General features: G+C 41.9%; 1 protein-coding gene across 7 annotated transcripts in view; it reads right to left on the bottom strand.

Moving 5' to 3' along the window:
- LOC105489041 (estrogen receptor 1) overlaps positions 1–25,546 on the bottom strand; it is a 432,743-nt gene extending 407,197 nt beyond the window's left edge. For 3 of the 7 annotated variants that reach the window (XM_011753622.3, XM_071095958.1, XM_011753626.3), the window contains exon 1: positions 25,068–25,531. The gene's annotated coding sequence lies outside the window, so the exon portion shown is untranslated. Of the gene's footprint in view, positions 1–25,067 lie in introns of all 7 variants that reach the window. The other 4 variants (XM_011753634.3, XM_011753633.3, XM_071095960.1 and 1 more) reach the window with 4 other exon arrangements.
- Between the last annotated feature and the right edge of the window lie 244 nt (positions 25,547–25,790).

Genomic DNA, 25,790 nt, shown 5'->3' with positions numbered 1-25,790 from the left:
TCCTGGAGAAAAGTGTTGCGAAATAGTCCAAGAACAGCTTCCAGTTTCCACAGTCCCTGTGCTTCCAGAGGCTTCTAAATGACAAGATCAAGGCGCCTGGGAAGCTAGAGAATTGACTAGCACGGGACCCACAACAGCTCCCCCTGCGCCTCCCCCACCCCTGCGCACCGCCCTCCCCTGCCGCCATCAGGAGCGTGGAAAGCTCCTGCTGTAGGTTTCATCAGTCATCTCAAGAGTGTCCTGGTCTAATCGTCCGGAGGCATTTTCCCCACCTTCTCACACTCCAGCGCAACCCCAGAAACAATCATTATTTCTATAGTCTACTGCGCAGAGCCAGCCCGAAATATAATTAAGAATCATGCAAAGGGATGTGCAAACGAGACTGGGCTAGACCAATGCGTCCAAATTTCAGAAGCCGAGCTGGGGGCCACGGAGTGCTTCTTGAAGGGGAAAGTGAGAGGTGGGTTCACAGAAGAATGAGTGAAGGGTCCAAACCACGGCCCCACCTGGCTGACTGAGCAGGAACAAGGACGTGCCCGGCAGCCGTCCCAGGCAGCTGGCAGGGCTCTGAGTGGGCAGAACAGGTAAGGAGGCCAACCAGCCGGCCAGGAGAGCCTCGCGTCCTCCCAGAGACGGGAAGTCTACCCCTGGGAGACAAGGACGCCAAGCCAGGGCTTGATCCCAGTGGAGCAAGGCAAACCCGGCGACTCGAACAGGATTTCAGGGGTTAAGGAGGAGACCCGTTCATTTTTTTTCATCCAGTAATTATCTCCTGAGCACCTACAATGTGCCAGGCACTGTTCTAGGTGTTAGGAACATAGCTGTAAACAAAATAGACAAAGATCCCTGACCTCGGGAAGCTTATATTCTAGTGGAACGAGGGAGAAGCCAACTATGACTGTTATGGACTGAAAGATTTGTGTCCCCCCAAAATCTATGCGGAAATCCAAACCCCCAATATGATGGCAATAGGAAGTGGGGCCTTTGGAAGGCGATTAGGTCGTGAGGTCAGGGCCTTGTGATGGGATTAGTGCTCTTATAAAAGAAACAAAAGAGTTCTTTGATCTCTTTCTGCTACCTGAGGACACAGAAGGTGGCCATCTGGCCGGGTGTGGTGGCTCACGACCTCCCAGCACTTTGGGAGGTCGAGGCAGGTGGATCACTTGAGGTCAGGAGTTCAAGACCAGCCTGGCCAATGTGGCAAAACCCTGTCTGTACTAAAAATATAAAAATTAGCTGGGCGTGGTGGTGTGCAACTGTAGTCCCAGCTACTCAGGAGGCTGAGGCAGGAGAATCGCTTGAACCCGGAAGGTGGAGGTTGCAGTGAGTCGAGATGGCGCCACTGCACTCCAGCCTGGGTGACAGAGCGAGACTCTGTCTCAAAAAAAAAAAAAAAAAAAAAAAAGAGAAAAGAAAAAAAGCAACGTGGCTGTCTGCACCTGGAAGAGGCCCTCACCAGAACCAGACCATGCTGGCACCCTGATCTTAGATCTCCACCCTCCAGAACTGTGGGAAATAAATGTCTGACTTTAAGCCACCCAGTTTATGGTATTTATTGAAGCAACTGAGCTAACCAATAAATATATATAGAAAGAAAGTCAAATGGTGACAGTGCTAAGGTGATGATTAAGCAGCGATTAGAGATGGGAGTACAAGGGTAAGGACTGGACTTATAAGCCAGGTGATCAGACAGGGTGACTGAGAAGCTGATACTGAGCAGCTACCTGAAGACTCAGAGGAGACAAGTAGCTAACTGCTGGAAGAGCATTCTGGACAATAACAGCTCAGAACAATAGCAAGTGCAAATACTGGAGTGTCCCAGGCACAGCTGCCGTCACAAAAAGGACACTAGTGCAGCCAAATTGGCACCAGCGAAGGGCAGAGCTAGGAGAGAAGGTGGAAGAGGTAACAGGAATGCTAAGGTGTGTGGGGCCTCGTGGGCCAGCCAAAGGGGGTTGGCTTTTACTTTCAAAGCTAACGGGAGTTCTTGGGAGGCTGAGGCAGGCAAATCACCTGAGGTCAGGAGTTCGAGACCAGCCTGGCCAACATGGTGAAACCCTGTCTCTACTAAAAATACGAAAATTAGCTGGGTGTGGTGGAAGGCACCTGTAGTCCCAGCTACTTGAGGGGCTGAAGCAGGAGATTTGCTCCAACCTGGGAGACAGAGGTTGTAGTGAGCCGAGACTGCGCCACTCCACACCAGCCTGGGTGACAGAGCAAGGGTTCATCTCAAAAATAAATAAAGCTAACGGGAGTTCAGTAAGGGACTTTTAGGCCATGTTAAGAGAAGGAAGCAGGCCACATGTGGGACACGTGGCATCCTTTGAATCACACAGAGGAGCTGGCTCTGAGGCATAGCCTTGGAGATATGAAACAGATGTGTCACCCACATTCAAGAACCAATTTTTCCACAACTGGGTCAGGACCTTTGGTAAGAAAAAGATCACTGCAATTTTAATGAAGGCAACTCATACTTCTGTTTAATGCCCCTTCTCAACATTTTCTTAGTATCCTACACGTTCCTGGAGTTCAACTAAACAAAAATACTTTTTTTTGAATGTCAAGAAGGGTCAGATAGCATGGGACCAGGCCAGAAGAAGAGGCCTACTGAGAGTTTATAAAACCCAGTGGTGGCTGGGTGCGGTGGCTCATGCCTATAATCCCAGCACTTTAGGAGGCCGAGGCGGGTGAATCACGAGGTAAGGAGATCAAGACCATCCTGGCCAACAGGGTGAAACCCTGTCTCTACCAAAAATGCAAAAATTAGCCCGCTGTGGTACATGCGCCTGTGGTCCCAGCTGCTCTGGAGGCTGAGGCAGGGGAATCACTTGAACCCAGGAGGTGGAGATTGCAGTGAGCCGAGATCGCGCCACTGCACTCCAGCCTTGGTGACGGAGTGAGATTCCATCTCAAAAAGCAAAAAAACCCAGTGGTGTGTATTGAACCCAGACAGGTGTCTGATCCTAGGCTAGGACTCCTTCCCTGGAGATACTTCTAGAAGCATTTTTCTGTTGGTTGTCAGTGGTTCCTAACTCTGGCTTTGCAGCTAAGGAGATTTTACAAATGTCCATGCCGAACTCATACCCACAGATGTTCTGATTTCTGGGGAGAGACTCAGGCATCAACTTTTTTTTTTTTTTTTAATACGGAGGCTCGCTTTGTTGCCCAGGCTGCAGTGCAGTGGTGTGATCTCAGTTCAGTGCAACCTCTGTCTCCCGGGTTCAAGAGATTCTCCTGCCTCAGCCTCCCAAGTAGCTGGGATTACAGGTGTGTGCCACCACACCTGGCTAATTTTTGTATTTTTAGTACAGACAGGGTTTCACCATGTTGGCCAGGCTGGTCTCATACTCCTGTTCTCAAGTGATCCACCTACCTCAGCTTCCCAAAGTGCTGGGATTATAGGCGTGAGCCACCATGCCCAGCCAGCATCAATATATTTTTTTTAATTCTCCAGGTGATTCTCATGTGCAAGGAGAATTGAAAAGCACTAGGTTGGATTCATCTTTTTTTTTTTTTTTTTTTTTTTTTTTTTTACCATTTCTATCCATCTGTTCCATGCAACACCATGCATATGCCTCACACACCTATAATCAAACCAAACCATGACAGCCAATTGCTCAGGCCACCATGTGTATACGCTTGCTTCCTGCTTCTTTCATTCCATTTGTTTAACATTTTTTTAGTAATTTTTTTACAGATTTAACATGTTTAACAGTACCACCTGAGAGAATGTGTGAGTTTTCATGAGTAAAGAAGAATAAACCCTGAGAAGTAGTTTCAGCATTTGAGAAAATAAATCTGAAACAATACAATCTTCCAAATTTATACCAAACCCTCCTCCCTTTGCAAACTCTGCTTCCCAGGGCGACTCTAGTATTGACAATGTGGGCAAAGGGGTAAACAGGAAAAAAAAACCATGTTCATTTCAAGCCACCAAGAAGCACAGGCCAAAGGAAAAATAAAATCAATCAACTTTTGCCAAGTGGAAAAGAACAAACCAGTGGGGACCGGAGTCCTATAGTCAGTTTTTTAAAGAGTATTATGAACAATAGGGAACAAATGCTGTGTAATCACTCAAAAGATTTACAAACAGTGTGACAGAACAATGCAAACTGAGTGAATACTATTGGGTGGATGTTTACTCCTCCAAGAAGAACCAGACACCCTGAGCTTCATTAATAAAAGGCTCTGTGTGCATATTAATTCACAGTGATCCTCTCACCCAGAGAACCACAGGCCTGTCAGTAACATTCTCTCTTCTTGCCTTAAAAATCATTTGGAGATATTGTCATCAAGCACGTGAATTCCCATTTTACAGAAAGGGAAATAAAGGCAGGAAGAGGTAAATTAATGTGATCAACAAAGTGGCGGTCAAGCTGCCCCAGACATAGCTAAGAGTAGAAACCAGCTGTTCCTGGTGTCATCTCTAACCACAAATTTTCTATCCACTTTCTCAAGAAAATCCGAGACTTAGTTTGACGTTCTAAAGCCTAACTCAAATTTTTCTTCTTGCTCGGCTTGGTACCTGTAGTTGCAGCTACTGGAGAGGCTGAAGCAGGAAGATTCCTTCAGTTCCGGGGTTCGAGATCAGCCTGGGCAACATAGTGAGACCCCCCATCTTTATAGATATATATGTATAAAGAACACATTTTTCTTCTTTTCCAAATACTCTTTTGGGTATTCTCCCTTTGATTTCTTTCTCCATACTCTGTCTCCATCTCCAAATTGCCTTACACAGTTTGAACATGTTATAATTAACTCTAAGGGACCATCCAAACACAGCTTTTTCTTCTGCTAGTATTTTGGTGAATATACGTGTCTTGAGATAAGCAGCCATCTGCTAGGACTTGTTGATGTTCTTTATCAGACAGCAGTTTCCCTGGTGAGGCAGCTTCCACGAGTGGGAAGGAGTAGATGGAGAGAGGGTGCAGAAAAGGGATCTCCAGGATGCCTTCCCACAAGGGGTGCTAAATGCAGCGAGCAAGGGTGCCAAGTCTGGCGAAGGAGGGCTGCCCATGTGTTGGGTCTGCTAATTAGCACCATTTGAAAATAATTTTGACAAGACCACACAGGGAGAGCATGATGTTTCAAGTGTAGCCGGCCGTTAAATAAACAGGAGCACTGAACTATATTTCCTTGTGAAAAATTGCCCAAAAGATGGACAGAGGCTGCTGAGGACCTTAGTCCTTTGCAGGAACCAGAAGGAAAAGCCCAGGCAACCTTCACTACCACACCCTGATTGCTACCAAATTCTTGAGTGTTCTCCATTCATTTCGGTATTTTTCATAGAGGAGGAAATTTCATTATTAATATCTCAGCTCAGGAGAGAGAGATGGCTGGTGTCTCTCACATCCCTGTCCCTTCATAGCCACTGCCCTTGGAAGACCAAACAGGACCAAGTATGGACCTGGCTCACCGAGTTGGGAAGGTACTGGAAGGTGCGTTAGTGAAGCAGGCTGGCCCCCTTCGGGCACTTCCTGTCTGCCCTCCCTGTGTCCAACCTGGCCTCCCTGTGTCCCCTGCACCTTTGCTCTTTGACTTACACCAGTTCTGTGTCCTACTTCCCTTCTAGCTTCCTCTGCAGTCTGATCTTTATGGTGTTTCTAACTGTCTTGCTTTCCTCCCTTCTCAGATGCAGTCCAAACCTTGACCTACCTCGTAACTCATTACCACCTCCACCTGTGCTTTGGAATCTACAGGCAGGTGCTGGTCTTCCCTTCTGGAGACCACAGCCAGCTCTCTGCTGCCCCCACCTGGTCCATAGCAGAACCTGCAGATGGTAACCTGGCAAACTGGTCCTTAAATCTATCGCGGCTTCACCAGTTTCCGGCATCAACTCGAATTTTGCTAATTTTGTTTCACCATAGCCTAGCTTGACTTTCATTAACAATGTTTAATGTTTAATGACAAAATTATGCTAACAAGTAAATGATCAAACTTAGGGGAAGGACTTTATTTTCTAAGGTAAGTGCAAAACAGTGGTAGCATTGTGACCATTCTGAAAAATCTAGCCTAAAATGATGGCTTTTTTTTTTTTTCTAATCACTAGAACACACTGTGTAAGTGTAGAGCTATTCCAAAAAGCGACCACTTTTGTAACACTGATTTTTTTTTTTCATTTCAGTTCAAATTTCCTATAATAGTAGTAACAGACGGTGGGGAGGAGGGGAAGAAGGAGGAAGAGGAAGAGGAGGAAAAGGAGATGACTCAGCTATAGTTCCCCTAACCCTCTTGGTTTGTGAAGCAGCTCAGAAACTTATTAGAATAAATTTCAGCATCCAAGACCACTGAGCCTACCATCCAACCACTCACACCCAAAGAAATAGTAGGAACATAAGTTTGGACCTGATTCCTGCTCAGCTCTCCACCACAAGCCTCTGGCTAGACTCAGGTACACAGCAGACCCTCAGTGAGTGCTTAGTGAATAGATCAATGAATACGCATGTAATTAGTAGTGTTTGCTAAACCATACATTCATTCAGTGCACTATAAACACTTGTTATTTTATATAGTCTGGCAATATAACAGCACTTGCTTCTAATATGCAGATACTCAATAGTACAAGTGTTGTTCTCTCTCCTCCTTAGTTATTTCTATTAATAACTTCAACTCCATATTATACATTTAAAAGTAACCTAGGAGTGAGAAAAACATCTGTTTTCATAAACCATCAAAGAATTTCAGTGCTATGATTAAAAAATAAAAAGTCTGAAAATACATATCTACATTTTTTCACCTTTTGAAAACGAAGCATTTCTCAACAGAAATCCAATGAGGTTTTACAAATATTCTCTTGTCCATGAACTTGCACTGACATCCAGAAGGTATAATAATGGGGCAGTTGAGTTTGGTGGTCTTAGGCAGAATGGAACTGCAACTTAGGCTCAGTGGAAAATGATGCAATTTCCTTGCAAATCGAAACCACAATGAAATACCATCTCACACCAGTTAGAATGGCAATCACTAAAAAGTCAGGAAACAACAGATGCTGGAGAGGATGTGGAGAAATAGGAACACTTTTATACTGTTGGTGGGAGTGTAAACTAGTTCAACCATTATGGAAAACAGTATGGCGATTCCTCAAGGATCTAGAACTAGATGTACCATATGACCCAGCCATCCCAATACTGGGTATATACTCAAAGGATTATAAATTATTCTATAAATAATTTAAAGGATTATAAATTATTCTATAAATAATTTAAAGGATTATAAATTATAAAGACACATGCACACGTATGTTTACTGCAGCACTATTTACAATGGCAAAGACTTGGAACCAACCCAAATACCCATCAATGATAGACTCGATAAAGAAAACGTGGCACATATACACCATGGAATACTATGCAACCATAAAAAAGAGTGAGTTCATATCATTTGCAGGGACATGAATGAAGCTGGAAACCATCATTCTGAGCAAACTAACACAAGAACAGAAAACCAACCACCGCATGTTCTCACTCATAAATGGGAGTTGAACAATGAAAACACATGGACACAGGGAGGGGAACATCACACACTGGGGCCTGTTGGGGGGTAGGGGATAAGGGGAGGGAGAGCATTAGGACAAATACCTAATGCATGTGGGGCTTAAAACCTAGATGACAGGTTGATGGGTGCAGCAAACCACCATGGCACATGTATACCTATGTAACACACCTGCACGTTCTGCACATGTATCCCAGAACTTAAAGTAAAATTTAAAAAAAAAGAAAGAAAGTGATGCAATTTCTTTTATAATGGAGGAAAATCACTTGGTTGTAAATTCCAAATTAAGTACAATGTGAATAGATGTGTAAACACATACAAAATGGCAAAAAGTGATATGGAATGTCCTTTTATTTAATGACAAGCTCTCTCTCTATCACCCAACCTGGAGTACAATGCCATAATCATGGCTCACTGCAACCTCAATTTCCTGGGCTCAAGTGATCCTCCCACCTCAGCCTCCCGAGTAGCTGGCAATACATTTGCACACTACCACATCCAGTAGTTTTTTAATTTGTTGTTGAGTTAGGGTCTCGCTATGTCGCCCAAGCTGGTCTCAAACTTCTGGCCTCAAGTGGTTCTCCCACCTCGGCCTCCCAAAGTGCTGGAATTACAGGCATGAGCCACCATGCCTGGCTTCATTTGGAATTTTTTATAGATTATATTGATAAACTCAGGATTGAGGTCTACACTCTTAGAAAGATAAAACCCAAAGACCCAGGACTACATGATGAGAGCAAAATTGTCCACGCTACTTTGAAAAAGAGTCACATTAATACCAAGGCATTTTGATTAGTTGTGGAAAAATTGACCAAACAAGATAGAGATATTATGTACTACGAATGGTACACTCTTACAAAGGAGGTACAATAATTAATAATGTGAAGGGTCCAAACATGAAAGCAGCCAAATATATAAAGCAAAAACTATTTAGAAGTTCAAGAACTTGATTTAAATTTAATTATAGTGGGAGACATCAACATATTTCTTTTAGAAGTGAATCAATATTATATTCATGTATCTACATTTGCTGATCATATACTGATCCTTATGTCTTTCAGTTAGAGAATTTTCTCATCTATCAATCAACCATTTACAAAATTTGATCATGAAGCCAGGCACGGTGGCTCATGTCTGTAATCCCAGCACTTTGGGAGGCTAAGGCAGGCGGATCACGAGGTCAGGAGATCGAGACCATCCTGGCTAACATGTTGAAACCCCATCTCTACTAAAAACACACAAAAAATTAGCCGGGCGTGGTGGCGGGCGCTTGTAGTCCCAGCTACTCAGGAGGCTGAGGTAGGAGAATGGCATGAACCCGGGAGGCGGAGCTTGCAGTGAGCCGAGATCGCGCCAGTGGACTCCAGCCTGGGCAACAGAGCGAGACTCTGTCTCAAAAAAAAAAAAAAAAAAAAAAAAATTTGATCATGAATTTGAGCACAAAGAATGTTAAGACATATTTTTTTAAAAGGTTTAGGGCTGGGCATGGCAGCTCACGCCTGTAATCCCAGCACTTTGGAAGGCCAAGGCGGGTGGATCACCTGAGGTCAGGAGTTCGAGACCAGGCTGGCCAGCATAGTGAAACCTCGTCTCTATTAAAAATACAAAAAAACGGCCAGGCGTAGTGGCTCACACCTGTTATCCCAGCACTTTGGGAGGCCGAGGCAGGCAAATCACCTGAGGTGAAGAGTTTGAGACCAGCTTGGCCAACATGGCGAAACCCAGACTCTGCTAACAATACAAAAATTAGCTGGGCATGGTGGCGTGTGCCTGTAATCCCAGCTACCCAGGAGTCTGAGGCAGGAGAATCGCTGGAACCTGGAAGGCAGAGGCTACAGTGAACCAAGATGGTGCCACTGCACTCCAGCCTGGGCAACAGAGCAAGACTCTGTCTCAAAAAAATAAATAAATAAATACAAATACAAAAAAATTAGCCTGGCATGGTGGTGCATGCCTATAGTCCCCTCTCTTTTTTCTAATTGATAAATAAAAACTGCATCTATTTTTGGGTACAAGGTGGCATTTTGATACATACACACAATGTGAAATGATTAAATCAAGCTAATTAACATATCTACCACCTCACATACTTATCATTTTTTTGTGGTAAGAACTTTGAAGTTGTCCAGGTGCAGTGGCTCACGCCTGCAATCCCAGTGCTTTGGGAGGCCAAGGCGGGAGGATCGCTTGAGCCCAGGAGTCTGAGACCAGCCTGGGCAACATAGGGAGAACCTGTCTTTATTTATAAAAATTAAAATAATTTTTATTTTTGAGAGTCTCACTCTGTCACCCAGGCTGGAGTGCAGTGCCACAATCTAGGCTCACTGCAACCTCCACCTCCTGGGTTCAAGCAATTCTCCTGTCTCAGCCTCCTATGTAGCTGGGATTACAGGCACCCACCACCATGCCTGGCTAATTTTTGTATTTTTAGTAGAGACAAGGTTTCACTGTGTTGGCCAGGCTGATCTTGAATTTCTGATCTCAGGTGATCTGCCCACCTCGGCCCCCAAAGTGCTGGGATTATAGGCATGAACCACCACACCCAGCCTAAAATAAAAATTTTAAAAAGAACTTTTAAGTTCTACTCTCTCAGCAGTTTTTAGGTATACCGTACGTCATTATTAACTACAGTCACCACGCTGCACAATAGGTCTCCAGAACTTACTCCTCCTATCTAACTAAAACCTTGTGCCCTTTGACGAATATCTCCTCTTTCTGCCCCATTCCATTTCCTCCCCAGCAACCCACCATTCTCCTCTCTGTGTCTATGAGTTCAACTTTTTTGGATTCCACATATAAGTGAGATCATGCACGATTTGTCTTTCTGTGCCTGGCTCATTTCACTTAACACAATGTCCTCCAGGTTCATCTACGTTGTCACAAATGATAGAATTTTCTTCTTGTTTAAGGCTAAATAGTATTCCACAGTGTAGACATACCACATTTGCTTTATCCATTCATCTGTTGATGGACACTCAGGTCGATTCCGTATCTTGACTATTGTGCATAATGCTACAGTGAACATGGGGGTGCAGAGATCTCTTTGACACTGATTTTATTTCCATTGAATACATACACCCAGAAGTTCACCCCCTGACTTTCTACATATTATTTTACTTCACGATTTTTCGATAAAATTAAGTATGACTCAATTTCCTCTAACTCCTTTCCACTTCAAAACCTCTCTTCTGGCCAGATTCAGTGGCTCATGCCTATAATCCCAGCACTTTTGGAGGCTGAGGCAGGCAGATCACTTGAGGCCGGGAGTTCGAGACCAGCCTGGCCAACATGGTGAGACCCCATCTCTATTAAAACTACAAAATTAGCCAGGTATGGTGGTGCATGCCTGTAATCCCAGCTACTCGGGGGGCTGAGGCAGGAGAATTGCTTGAACCTGGGCAGCGGATTTTGCAGGTGAGTAGAGATAGCACGACTGCACTCCAGCCTGGGCAACAAGAGTGAAACTCCATCTAAAAAAAAAAAAAAAACTTAGCCAGGTGTGATGGTGCATGCCTGTAATCCCAGCTACTCAGGAGACTGAGACATGAGAATCACTTGAATCCGGGAGGTGGAGACTTCAGTGAGCCGAGATCGCGCCACTGCACTCCAGTCTGGGTGACAGAGCAAGACTCTGTCTCAAAAAAAAATTTTTTTAAGTGCCTTCTTCACCTAGACTTGCCTCCCACTTTTCTCACATATTACAGAAAGATGTATTCATTTATTTATTCAACAAACATTTAACTGGGCCTCTACCGTGTTCCAGGAGCCAAGGATACTGTGATGACCAGGCAAAAGGTCTCTGCTGTAATGAAGGTTATATGCTGGTGAAGAGAGACAGGCAGCACACAATTAAATAAATGAACAAGAATTCACCAAGTGATGACCAATGCAATGTAATGATGGAAAAACAGGTATTGTAATGAATGTTGAATGGCTACTTTGGACCGGATGGTTAGGGAAGGACTTCGGAATTTAAAGTGAGAGCTGGGTAAGACAACAGATTCAGCCAAGTAAGAAGCTGAGGGAAGGGCTCTGCAGGAAGACGGGCTAGTTAGAGGAAGGCCAGCCACACGACCATCTTAACAGCTCTGAGAAAATGCAAGATGTGCAAACGGCAGTGGGGGAGAATGGAGGAGTTACGGCAGAAGAAACAGGCCATAGGCTGGCCCTGGAGGGCTTTAGAGTACAAGGTAAAGAAAGTAGATGCTATTCCAAGTGCAAAGTGAGGCCATTTTTCCTCCCTCCAGTACTGAGTTTCCCCCACTTTTGTCCTGGATCTAAATTTGCCTCCAACAAATCTTCTGTGTCTTCCATTTCTTCCCTCTCCCATCTGGCCTTCTCCCCAATGCAAATATGTTTTACAATCTCTCATCCATTACAAGAACAACCTTGCGTTGATTCTGCTACTCACTCCACATCTCATTTATACTCATCTGCACTAAAGTTCTTAAAAAGTACCCTCGTGATAGCAAACACATAGACTGCTTATTACAGGCCAGGCTCTGTGCTGGCAGCTTTCTGTTTCTGAACTCCTTCCATCCTTCCAACAGCCCTACCAAGTGGTTATCATCATGATCTCCATTTTACAGAAACTAAGGCCACATAGTAACTTGTCCAAGGTCACCCAGCAAGCAAGTGCCGACCCCAAGATCCACATTGAAACACTCCAGCACCTGAGTCCCTGCCCTTCCCCTTTGGTTTGGACTTGATACCCCACCTCCCCGGGGCATGCTGTTGCCCTCACACTTTGGAATCAGGCTTTTGCCTCCTCAGGTTTCTTGAGCAAGTTTCTTGAGTACATGATTGTCCTTTACTTCTGCACCTTCCTCAACTTCTCTATAGACTTGTTATTGAATGCCTTCTCCATGGTGAAATTCACCCCTCCTGTACTTCCTCAGAAGCTCACATTTAACCCCTCTCCCCACTCCCCCAACACTATCCCCTTTCCAGAAACCAGCAACCCCAGCCTGGGCCTCAGTGCAGCTGCTTTCTCACTTGCTGTGTTCTCCCCTGGATTCCCAGCTCCCAAAGAGCTTCCCTACCACGGTTGTGAATCGCCCTGAAGCCCAGCTCTGGCCAGCAGCCTGCTCAGAAATCTGCAATGGTTTCACATTTCCTCTAGAGCAAAGTCCAGGTGCCTTTAGCCTGGTCACAACCTGCCTTTCCAAATTAATTTGTCATGAGTCAGCTTCATGTAACCTGACATGAACCCTCACTATTCTCATAAATGTCAAGTGTTCTCCATTCTCCTTGCTCTTCTCTCCACCTGGAATGCCATCCCCAATCTCTAAGTGGCCAAATACTGCCATGTTCAAAGGCCAAGTTCAAATACCCTTTCTCTAATGATGCAGCAGAAAGTAGTATTTCTGTTCTTTTAAATCTTTAACTAGGAAAACTAAATGGGGAGGACCCATAGGAAACCTGAGTGTCTGGCTTATCCCACTGCTATGGTTTGAATGTGTACCCTCCAAAACTCAGGAGTTGCCAGTGAGATAGTACTAAGAGGCAGGGCTTCAAGAGGTGATTAGGCGTGAGGGCCCTTCCTTCATGAATGAAATTAGGTGCCCTTATAAAGGGAATTGATAAATAGAGCTTTTCCGGCCGGGCGTGGTGACTCATGCCTATAATCCCAGCACTTTGGGAGGCCGAGGCGGGTGGATCACCAGGTCAGGAGACCGAGACTATCCTAGCTAACACGGTGAAACCCCGTCTGTACTAAAAAATACAAAAAAATTAGCTGGGCATGGTGGCGGGTGCCTGTAGTCCCAGCTACTTAGGAGACTGAGGCAGGAGAATGGCATGAACCTAGGAGACTGGAGCTTGCAGTGAGCCAAGATTGTGCCACTGCACTCCAGCCTGGGAGACAGAGCGAGACTCTGTCTCAAAAAAAAAAAAAAAGGAGAGTTTTTCCTCTTTTGCCCTTCTACCTTCTGCCGTAGGAGGACACAGTGTTCCTCTCCTCTGGAGGCACCATGCATGAAGCAGAAACTGAAGTTTCATCTGACAACCAAATTGCTGGTGTCTTGATCTTGGACTTCCCAGTCACCAGAACCATGAGAAATAAATTGTTTTGTAAATTACCCAGTTTCAGGTAATTTTACTAGCAGCACAGAACAGACTAAGACACTCACTTAACATCTTTGCTACATTTTCATGATGAATATGCCTTTCTTCCACAATCAGATTATATGATCCTTGAAGTCTGATTTTTCTCTTCATCCCTTTGGCATTTTGCCCAAGAATGCACTTAATATTTGCTGACTGATTAAGATGTACATGCAGCAATATATGAAATGAACATAATTTCTCTCTTTCCTGAATGATTCTTCCTCCTCACTCTGAAGGAGCAGGCTTGTATCTGAAATCCCTTTGAAATGAACTTGCAATGGCTCATCAGCATATTTTGATGTCCACAGTAGATTTATGGGCAACTCCTTCTTTCCATAGAAATGATGTTGCTGCTTTCCTCTCCCTGCAAATGAGGACTGGGACTGCCGTCCATTGCACTCTCCTAGCCCAATTCAAGATCCTGTATAAACAGTCTCCAGGCAGTCACAGTTTGGATTACAAGATCTTCAGGGTCTTTACAGGCAACATTCCTGTCTTCTTGAGTTAAATCTTAAGTTCCTGGCATCAGACAGGAAGCCATGTAGATACAAAATTATAGAAGACCAGTGCTGGAAGGGAGTCTTAGGTATCAAATAGCCCAGCTCCCTCACAAATGGGGATCCTGAAATCTGGAAAATTGAAATTATTTGCCCAGAGCTTTAGGCTTTCAACAAATATTTAGCAATGTATTATTGGCAACTTTCACTGTGCTAGGTGAGAGGGCTACTGTGATGAAAAAGATAGACCCTACAGTCCTGCATCCATGATGTTGACTGTCTAGTGGGAAAAGAAACTAATAAAAAACAATTTTTAATAAAATGACAAGTGTTCTGATATGTAAAGTATTGGTGTCTATGGGAAAACACAAACTGCATGTGGAAGTAAAAGATGGTCTACATAAAGAATGAGTAAAGACCATTCAACCCAAAGGAAGAAGGAAGGCTCTAGTTATCTAATGAGATCTGGGCCAGACAGAAAATCTATGAATTTCTGTCTCTCTCACTCTGTTTTTGACTCTAGCTCTGTTTTCTACTAACTCTCCTCTTCTAACTCTAATTTTCTATGACATTCCAACTACCCTTCCATTTTCCCCACCTCTCTCCTCTCCTGCCTTCCCTTTCTCCTTTCTTCTCCTTCTAGCCCTTCCCACTCAGCTTGCCTTATGACCTCCATCTACTCACTTGAGCACTTAAGAACCCTTCCACTATTTAACTCTGCTGGGTTTTGGTGCACTGAGAGTAAAAACAGAACCTTCATCCTCCAACATGCGCATTCATGCTTGCCTTCATTCATTCTGCAACACTTGCTGCCAGCTATATGTTCGGGGCGGGGGAGGGGGAAAGGAAGGGGAGGGGGAGGGGGAAGAGGTACCAATAGGGTGAGTAAGAACACAGCCAAGTAGGCCGGGCGTGGTGGCTCAAGCCTGTAATCCCAGCACTTTGGGAGGCCGAGACGGGTGGATCACAAGGTCAGGAGATCAAGACCATCCTGGCTAACCCGGTGAAACACCGTCTCTACTAAAAAATACAAAAAACTAGCCGGGCGAGGTGGCGGGTGCCTGTAGTCCCAGCTACTCAGGAGGCTGAGGCAGGAGAATGGCCTAAACCCGGGAGGCGGAGCTTGCAGTGAGCTGAGATCTGGCCACTGCACTCCAGCCTGGGCGACAGAGCAAGACTCCGTCTCAAAAAAAAAAAAAAAAAAAAAAGAACACAACCAAGTAGAGGTCAGCTTCTCAGTGAAGGTGCTCTGGCTGCAGAAACAGATATACTAAGGCCAGAAGCTCCAGTACTTTGAAGGAACAGAGAGCTCATAGAGTTAAGTCAAGAAAACTGCAGTGGACCCAGCAAGGTCAGTGGAGGCTGGATGGAGGAGACCAGTGGCCCAGGAGCTGTGGGTACTTCTGTCATTCTTATTCACCAGGAACCTAATTTCCTTGGGTGGCCCTTCTACCAGAGAACAGGAACATGCACTTTTCCCTATAGAAATAGTTGGGATTATTAACAAGAAAATGTGCTGTAAAGGCCTTAGTAGGATGATGGCTAAAGGAAGTGTGTGTGTCTCTCTCTCCACACCAACCACACAACTTTTTCTCCCTCACCTCTAATAGCTGAAAAAGAGGGTCAGTGTCTGGACTCCTCTGGGCATGGAACTTGTTGAGTTTTTTAAAATATCTCCAAACCTAAGATTTAATTTTTTCAATTCCCCTCTACAGCTTTAAATCAATTTCAGAATGCCAGTTACTTATGGAAGACACATTTCAACAATTTTCTATGAAGAGCCCAAAGAAAAGACACTGAAATTAGCCAATTTCTTCTGATCATGATAGTTGTGCTAAGGGAATTTTTTTCCCAATAATTTCTTAGTTTTTCAATGTCATTCTTTAGGCCCTGCCCAAGTAAAATGTAATTTTTAAGTGATAGGAGGAAATAACTGTCTAAGAGATTTAGGCAAAATGAAATAAAATACCTAAAATGATTTGAGAACTAGAATCGTGCAAAATTCTTGTCTCTGTCTCTTTGAAGTAATAATTTGAGATAATGTCTCTATATTCCTAAGAGAAAATGTAGATGAAAATAAAATCATTTCCTAATATGCCATTCTGCTTTGGGAAAATGTAATAAAACATTATATGTAAGTCATCTTGAGGTGATTTAGAAATCATTTATTTTTGAAGTATTTGAAACCTTTTAAATCTTGGCATGGGAAAGGCAGGGATGATGAATTCGGCGAAAAAAAAAAAGAAACAGAAGCTGTGGAGTGGAGTGGTGGAGAGAAAAGGGCTTGCCCAGATGGGAGGCTGTGCACACACGGTCAAAATGTGCGGCTCCAGATTGACAAGAGCTTCTCTTGCTGGGGTCTGGTGGCTTCCAGCTCCGGAGTTCTGGGCTTCTGAGTTCAGAGATCACAGTCCTCTAACTGCATTGTCTCTTTAAAACAAAATCTCTCTAAGGCCAGTTTAACGATGAAATTAACAATGATTTAGAGGTCGTGACAAACACTTCTAAAAAACAAACCACTTAAAAAATCTGCGGACTGCATGAAGCTCAGGTTCGGGTCCAATTCCCCGTTACCCTGTGAATTCTCTGATCTTTCCCACCTCATTTTCTTGTTTAATGGAAGTCTCTCAAGCCAGGAAAATTAGAGCAGTCCCAGGGCTTGAAGGCGAACATGCTAGGTGCAGCCGTTTGCAAAGAATATTAATTCTACTAATCCTAAACCACCCTCCACACACAGGCAAATGGAATTTTGGTGTTCACAAACCTTGATTTGATTTTTATCACTGCTATTTCTGTTCAGGATACTGATAGTAATACTACAAAAAACATTTTAAGGATTACAGTTAAAGGACTGCAGTTAAAGTTGGCATGTTATCTACCTATTTAACATTTGGAGGCAGTAATTGGGAAAATACTTACTTCATAAACCCAAACTTGTCATAATAATAAAATGATGATGAGAGTTACCATTTCAGTCTTTCATTCCTACCTCGTTCTCAATTCAGGAAGCGGAAAAAGTTCTTTTAGAGGTGTTTAAAAGAAAGCAAGAAAAACACAGACACAATACATTTTTCTCAATTGACTTTCAGCTAAAACATGGATCGCTGTTTAGTGTGAAAAAGAAAAAAGCAAAACTTTACTCATGGAATAGGGAAATTTAGATTATTGTTTTTAAAACTTTAAGAAAACAGTGCACTCCGGGTTGAGAAACACACTGCTAACTGTTTTCATCAGGCAGGTGCTGTGTGTATCAACGTGTTTGGGTGTTCAATCATTGACCTTTATCAGATGGGCTGGAAAGTAGGGACTCTGGCAGGTCACTCTGTCAAAGATATATCTGTGCCTGCTATTTTTCAGTCTAAATAGAAATTGCCTTTTTGTGTTATCTAAAGCTTCGTCCTCATTATATCCTGATTTATTTTAAATAGTTATTTCTTAGTTATTTCTTTCGTGATCGTTTTTCAATAAGCTACTGGGTTCTGTCACAGATAATAAACTAGAAATCATGTCAGTATCAATGTTCAGTTCTTAATGTGTATTGCTTGAAACTATGGTAATGGTATCCTTGTTTATTTGCTTTTACAGAAGGGCTGACCTTCTCCTAGTAACCTGTAAAAGCAGAGTTCACTTCCAACAGGTGGTAATGTGAGTTTTCAGCATGTCTTGTGATTTAAATACAGTTTTCTCCATGGAATCTATAATTTCTCAAGTCTAAGTAACCACTTCTGTCTTTTCGTTTTGACTTCTAAGTATGCTTACCTTTACTCACCTAGCAAGAATGTGATGTACCTGGAATGGCATCAAAGTCTATATAACAAAGGGCAGTGGAAATGCTGCTAAAATGCATCCAAGATCCCTCATAGAAAGAATATCTTTAAACAACAAGGTCCGGGGCAGAGGGAATCAAAAACCACCACCACCAAAGGAAGCCGATACTGAATAATAGCACTTCAATAGAAAAATGACATGCTCAATGTTCCCTTTCGGATTAACTCATTTCGCCTTTGTGTAATTATGATCCTATCCCTTCCCTCTCAGGAACGGCAGGTGCTTTGTTTCATAGCGCAGCCATAAAATAGGGACAACCAAAACTTGCGATGTGTGTTTCCCTTGCATTGTTCCCTATTTGTTCTGTGTGTAAGGTTTTTCCTCCAACAAGATTGTCATCTCCTTGAATATAAAGCTGTACTTTGTGGGGCCACTGTTAGGCACCAACCACAGTTCTGGGGACACAGTGAAAGCTCAAACCAAAAAATGCATGGAATTGAACGAAGCAAGAGAACACACCTAATTCCCATGTCTGTGATTGATTTGTTTCATAATCCAAAGAAAGTGCATTCATGCTTCAATTATTATGGGCAGTTAATGGTTAAAAAAATTGAAACAAAAGGTGCCAGCGCTTCTGAGAGAACTGTTTGAGTCAATGCTAGTCAAGTTCTTATTAAATGCACTGGGCAAAGTGCTGACAATAGGACTACTTTCTAGAAATCTCAGTTGATCTCAGCAGAAAAAGAGATTGTGAAATAAAAGTGATGAATAGATAAATATGAACATGATCAATATGAACGGGACTTTGAAGTACCAACCTACACGAAGATCTATAGGCCATTAATTAATAAATTAGCTAATTTCTAAACCATCTCCTTACTGTAGTGGAGACAATCTCAGTGCCATTCCAGGCATTATATGAAATGCCCTATTTTTGTTTTCACATGCAATTAAATAATCACCAAAAAGAAAGCTGAGGTTCAAAGAGGCGAGCAATGTATCCAAGAGCATTTAGCCAAATCCCACCTTACCAAGAAACCAGCCCAAGCCCTCCACGTAATAGACTAGAATAATGACACAGATAACTTAAGTAGCTTACAGTGAACTCGGGCTTAACTATTCCTAGAATCAGGTCTCCTGAGTTAGAGTTTAAGCATGCTTTCCACTACATAGAATAAACAGTGACTTAATTTACTAGCTGCACAAAAGTTTAACAAGAGTTTTCCAGACGAGCATGGGAACGATCCACAATTTTTTTGTAAACAAAATTCTTCGTTTAATACATGCTAAAGTCTTCTAAAACTCTTCTTTGCCACTAATTCTGAAGAGAAACTAAGAAGCTAAGAAGCAGTGCAGTTGTAACTCAGCTCTGTCTCTCCCCCATTCTCAGAAAGAGGGGCAGAACCTCCCAGAACTTCCTCATGGTACATCTTCTGTTGCTGCTGCCACTTTCTCGCCTGTGGGCCTCTCTTCTCTTCATCTCACCGTGTGGATTTGCTGGTGCAGGGTAGAGGGATGACGAGGTAGAAAGAATTGGCAGCAGGAGTCCCAGGCAGTAGAGCACAGATGTTGAGCTGGGCCCAAGACCCAGACAGACCTGGCTTTGTATCCTGATTCTTTCATTTCCCCACTACTGATTGGAGGCATGTTATTTAACCTCTGTTTCCTCCCCATTTAATAATGGTACTACCCCAAGGGTTGGTATAAAGAGAAAAGGAAATGATCAGTTCTTGGTCAGTATTAACCATGATTATTTTCCGGAACTGGAAAATAAATCTATATCATTGCACATAAACCAAATACAGGAAAAGAAATGATGAAACTTCGACTTCTGTGATAGGTGGCAAGAGAGTTTATAATCACCCGGTTTATACCAGCAAGGCCATATTGATTGTGAAAATATCTAAATATTTTCACCAGTTGATAGAGTCACTAAGTTGAGTCTCTTGAGTGCCCTCCTGTGTCATCCCAGTGGCGGTGGCCCCTCTGCAGGACTGCCTCCTTTCACCTCACTCCAGCAATAGTTAATACATTCACACCTGGCCAAGTGGTGGCTGAATGGTGGGGGAGACACCAGGACCCTGCTGTGTGCCACTGGCCAGCATCCCTTCTCATTGGTTTTGGCGCCTGATACTTGGTAATTTATAAAGAAGAGGTTTAATTGACCCATACTTCCACATGGCTGGGAAGGCCTCAGGAAACTTAATCATGGCAGAAGGCAAAGGGGAAACAAGGCATGTCTTATACAGCAGCAGGAGAGAGAGAGGGAGAGAAAGGGGAACTGCCAAAGACTTTTAAACCATTAGCTCTCGTGAGAACTCACTCAGTATCACAAGAACAGCATGGGGGAAACCACGCCCATGATCCAAACCCTTCCCATCAGGTCCCTCCCTGGACACATGGGGATTACAATCTGAGATAAGATTTGGGTAGGGACACAGAGCCAAACCATATCAGTGCCCAAACAGGCCATAGAGCCAAAACATATCACTGCTCAAATAGGTTGTGCACATAACTATTGTGAATATTTGTTTGTGCTGGGAATAATTATTTTGTGACATTCAGCAGTCTTAAGCACCAAAATAAAAGCTATGCTCTTGGGAACAAAGTGAGGGCTTGTGGAACCTGTGTGTGCATTAGGAAACAGGACATAGGACTTCTTCCTCTGATTAGAAGCCACCCCTCACCAGGAGATGTACCTTGGGGAATAGAATGCAGGCTAAACTCTACCCTCCACTTGCCTCTCATCTGGACACCCCAGTGCAAAGCATGGCCTTATAGGCAATTGTCCACTTCCCACCTGCATCTCCTGAATAAAATACTGCAAAATGGAGACGATACCAAACTGCAAATCTAACAAAGTTCTGGTTTTCCCCATGATATCCACATGGTGCTTTCAAAACACAAAATTGTAAGAATTTTCTAAATAATTGTATTACATTTTTTTAATTGTATTATAATTTTTAAAACAATTTTACCGTTTTTGAGACACATCGCCTCCTATTTTGTTTAGTGACTATTGCACTCGCTCTTTTAAAGTCATCCCAGTATTGGTCAATTTTAAGTTCACATTAGAATCATCTGGGAAGCTTTTATTTAAAAATACTGATGCCTGAGCCGAACCCCTAATCAATTAAATCAGAATGTCTACATTCTTGCTTATCTATGCCTACATCAGCATATATTTTCAAGCTCCCCAGAGTATCTAATGAGGGCCAAAGGTTTAAAACCACTGTCCTACAAATGTTAGAGTCATTTAGAAATGAGGCAGTGTATTGGGGCTTACCACTGTGTATGCATATGTATGTCATATCTTTCTTTGTATTTATAAATATTTATTGTGAGTTAAATATACATACTGAAGAGTCTACATAACATATATGTATGCTTTAAAAAAAAAATAAGAAAAAGAACACCTATATGTTGTCCACCCAACCAAAGATCTAGAAAATGCAAGTACTTCTAAACAAAATATTTTTGCTTCTGCCTGTTTCGAATTTTAATGGCTGGACTCCTACTATACGTATTGTGCTGAGACTTGGTATTTTGTGCTTAAAATTTTGATGAGTTTTACATATTTTTCATTTAACCCTCACAACATGAATAAAGTTTTGCAGATGGGGAAACTGAGGTTTGAAAGGGCCAATAGTTTGACAAGAGTCACTTTCTAACAAGTGGTAGAAGTTGAGTTAGAACATAGAACTGTACCTCTCAAAAGCTTAGCCACTGAACTGTACTGAAACTAACCGCTGTACTGAACTCACTGCAAAATCATGAAGAAGAAATAAAGTCACTGCCTCGCAAAGTTAAAAGTTTAGGAACACAATTGTACCCTTTCCCATTGCCCAAACTCTGCTGTATTCACTGAAGTTGCCAGCCCAAGTCATACAGTCCTGTGGAGTTATTAGGAATTTTACGTTTTCCTATAGAAAGGATTTGTTCAATTCTCCTGCCAGATGAGCACATGTAAAGAATGTCCATTCTGATTTCTCTGAAACTATTGAATTCTAAAGTGCTAATCTGATGACTATACCAGCATATCTATTTTAAGATGGACATAAAATGGACATACAGTAAGTGCCAGCAATTCCTGTGTTCTTTTTACCATATTAAATAAAGATATCTTTCACACAAGCAACTGTCAGTAGTAATGTTTTACTTTAAAGACTATTATGCCTGATAGTTCCTTTTGTTTTATACCTTTTGCCTCCTTAATTTGGCTTTAATGATCAGTCATAATCTGCTATGAATTTTAGGGATAAGAAGTTGAATGAATGTGTACATCACATACATTCATTTTCTATTCTTTTTTCAGTTTAGTTGAAAGTCACACTGTAGACCTTTAGATTGTTGTTTTGAATAGAAAGTTCTCAGTGAGACTGGAGTGTTATTACAGAAGACATTGCTTGGTGAATTACTCCTATTAAGGGTCTAATTCCCAGACAGTACCCACAGTGAGGGAGTGGAACCTTCTTTTAGAGGCTGACTCATGGAATCCTATAGATAAATGGGAACACCAATTCAATAGCATTCATTAGCCATGAGAAACTCAACGGTAAAAGGCCATAAGAAACTCAATGCTATAAAGGACTGGAGATTTGCATCATTGGACAATCAAATGGGAAACCACTTTATCAATGGAACTTTGCAGGAGGAACAACGGAACCAGAAAAGTGGGGAGCTCTTGGCTGACTCCCAGTAGGAAAGACCTGTCACTGGGACTAGTCATCTCCTCTAATGGTCAATACTTACCTTAGCAGGCCAGGCGCAGTGGCTCATGCCTGTAATCCCAGCACTTTGGGAGGCTGAGGTGGGCGGATCAGCTGAGGTCAGGAGTTCGACACCAGCCTGGCCAACATAGTGAAACACCGTTTCTACTAAAAATACAAAATTAGCTGGGCATGGTGGTGCATGCCTATAATCCCAGCTACTCGGGAGGCTGAGGCAGGAGAATCACTTGAACCCAGGAGGCGGAGGTTGTGGTGAGCCAACATCATGCTACTACACTCCAGCCTGGGCAACAAGATCGAAACTCGGTCTCAAAAACAAACAAGCAAACAAAAAAACTTGCCTTAGCATATCTTGGTTTAGTCTCCTTGAGCTTCCTTCTTCTAAGCCTTAGCCTGGCCATCTTCAGGAAAACCTGTTCTTGCTTATCTATGCCTACATGTAATATGATATTTAAAACCTGGATTTAGACTCAAACTTGGCTGATTTACCAGCTCTGTGATCTTAGTTAGACATATGAATCTTCTAAGCCTCAGCTTCCTTATCTGTAAAGCAAGACAAATACTCTCTTCCCACAGGTGTGTGGGAGGATTAAATGAGATAACTTTGATACATTTAGAACAGTTATGCACCAAACTCTATTCTAAAGACTGCTGTTTATCTTATGGAGTCAATATCATCATTTTGTTTTCCATCCCACATAACAGTTGGATGCCAATATGAAGTGTATATTTATAACTGAGAATCAACTATTTTTACTGAATGAGGAATATTAATGAGAATGATTTTAACCAAAACAGCAAACGATGGCACTGGTGTGCTGTGTGTGAGTGAGAATAGCTCAGGAATACCAGAGGGGAAAAGGATTTCAGAATCAATAAGTACTTTTGTGAGCTATTTCACAAAAATGACATGAAAGAAAATATTTAGAGATACGGAAAAGGTCAAACTAACCTGAAACTCAGTTTTATTGACAAAAGTTTAAGTTACCTTTAGCATATTTCATCATCCCATAATCAGGACCATCAATAAATATTTACTGAGTGCCTACTGCAGTCAAGACACTGCAGTGTGGGCTGCAGTTAATGTCCAGGTGATGGGAGAATTGCTTAGAAGTACAAGCAATTGTACTTTCCTGGATGACTAAAATCTAATTGGAGAGTCAGGCATAGCATAAAAATAAATCTATAGAAGAAAAATCAGTAAACAAAAGTAGCCTACAAAATTTTCCCATGTTTTTTGGGATGCACTTATATGGCTTTAAATTTTAAAAATATTTTGAAATATAAAGCTTAAAAGAGTGAACAACTCGGGTCATCATACTTTTTTTTTTTTTTTTTTTTTTTTGCCAGAACCTCACTAGAGGAAGATATTAGATTGGATGATATGAAAATGTCAATATTTAACCTTTTTTACATCCAAAAAAACCCCAAAATTTCATGTGGTTCAACCTTGATTTCAGTAAGCTATTTCTGAAAGCTGGATACATGTTGAAATATGAGTAACATTTGCAGTCCATCTACTCTGGACTCATGCTAATTCCTTCTGGGGCCTTTTCAGATTCAAGATAGATTCGCAGGAAAAAATGCATAATATTTAAACTGACGGACTGGAAAATTAGCATGAAAAGTTCACCAGTGTTATGGAAAATTTCACCCAACACATTTCGTAAAGAACAAAAACCTAAACACACATGGTAGATCCACTTCAGCAAATCATGTTAGTGCAGCAACATTATCCAACAATAAAATTTTAGAACAATTTTCTCCCCAAGGGACTCATTTTCCTTAGAAAATTATGCAAAGTGTGAACAACTGTGAAATACAATTGTCACCCAAAATATTTAACTTGACAACAGATTGAAAACTGTTACAATGTAATATAATTTACAATGACTAAAATTTTAATTTTAATGGGTAGTACCCATAAAAGTTGTCTAGTTTAATTAATTTCCCTTTTTCATTGGTGCTGTGGGTCTTAAATTTATATTTTGCTACATCTTTATAAAACAACTTTAAATTCCCACACATTAAATTTCTCTACAACTGTCTATCTAAATCAGAGTTTTTAATGATAAAGACATGTGATGCCCCTGTATGAATAGACAGAGAAAAAATTAAAATGAACAAAAAATGTATTCCCCCTGTGTAAGATATAGACGTTTTTTATCATTGAAGACTTGTTTGGCTAACTTTACAGTCCAAAAATTCTCCTAATTTGAAAGATTGTCATTATAAATTAAAATCTCTGAAAACCTCCAGACTATGTATCAAGTCTTTGAAGATATCAACATTGTGCCCATATATATCCCATAGCCTTGCCTTGGTATCACCTTGTGAGACACAAATGTTCTTTCTATGGCATGTGCTTTTATCCTGATGTGTGAGGCCTTGGTCTGATAACCTCCTTACATAGTCATCTTAATATTCAGTTGCCCAAGGGAAAGTTAATAGAGTAGAAAAAATTAAAACTTACCTTCTTTGGTAGCTACAGAATATAATTCACAATCAAAGGGATTGGTATCAGATTTTGGAGATATTTGAGGCTCTGCGATTATTTCTCTGACTGCTTAGAACCTTAGAATCTACCAGAATAAAATCTATTAATCAAATATTTTTTTTGGACTAAGCTTACACAGTTTGTTCAGGCATTGTTAGCATGTCTGGAAGAGTCATCTCTGCTTTCGGGAAAATTACGTTGACTGAAAGAAAGCACAAAACAATCGTCTCAAAACCGTCAGTAATTTTTCTAAAGGATGTCAAATGTGCACTTCACAGCGAGGGAAAATGTTGACCAATATTGTTGTTTGTGATAAATACATCACATCCTAGTGAAAATGTGGTATAGCAGGTAACAAGTTTCCATTCTGTGCACTAGAACTGAAAAACTGTACCTAGAAAGGATATTCTGAAAAATACTAATTATAGGGACAAAGCCTTAATATTCTTAATACAAACAGCTCTTAAAAGTCTATTTTAAAAATGGAACATGTGAACAGAAAAACTAATAAAAATTTACAAAGGACAAAATAATGGAGACCAGTAAACCTAATTTTTAAAGGTCACTGTTAATTGGAGAATTTCAAATTTTTAAAACTGTGTGCTATCAGGTTTTAAATATTTATGGTGGTTATCATGTAGGAAGTAAGCATTCTCAAACACTGCTGGCGAAGTATAAAATATTACAACCTTCCTAGAG

The sequence above is a fragment of the Macaca nemestrina genome, chromosome 5 (genome assembly GCF_043159975.1).
Source record: "Macaca nemestrina isolate mMacNem1 chromosome 5, mMacNem.hap1, whole genome shotgun sequence".
Classification (NCBI taxonomy): Eukaryota; Metazoa; Chordata; class Mammalia; order Primates; family Cercopithecidae; genus Macaca; species Macaca nemestrina.
Note: the sequence above shows the minus strand (reverse complement) of the source record. Positions and strands in the feature narration are given on the sequence as shown.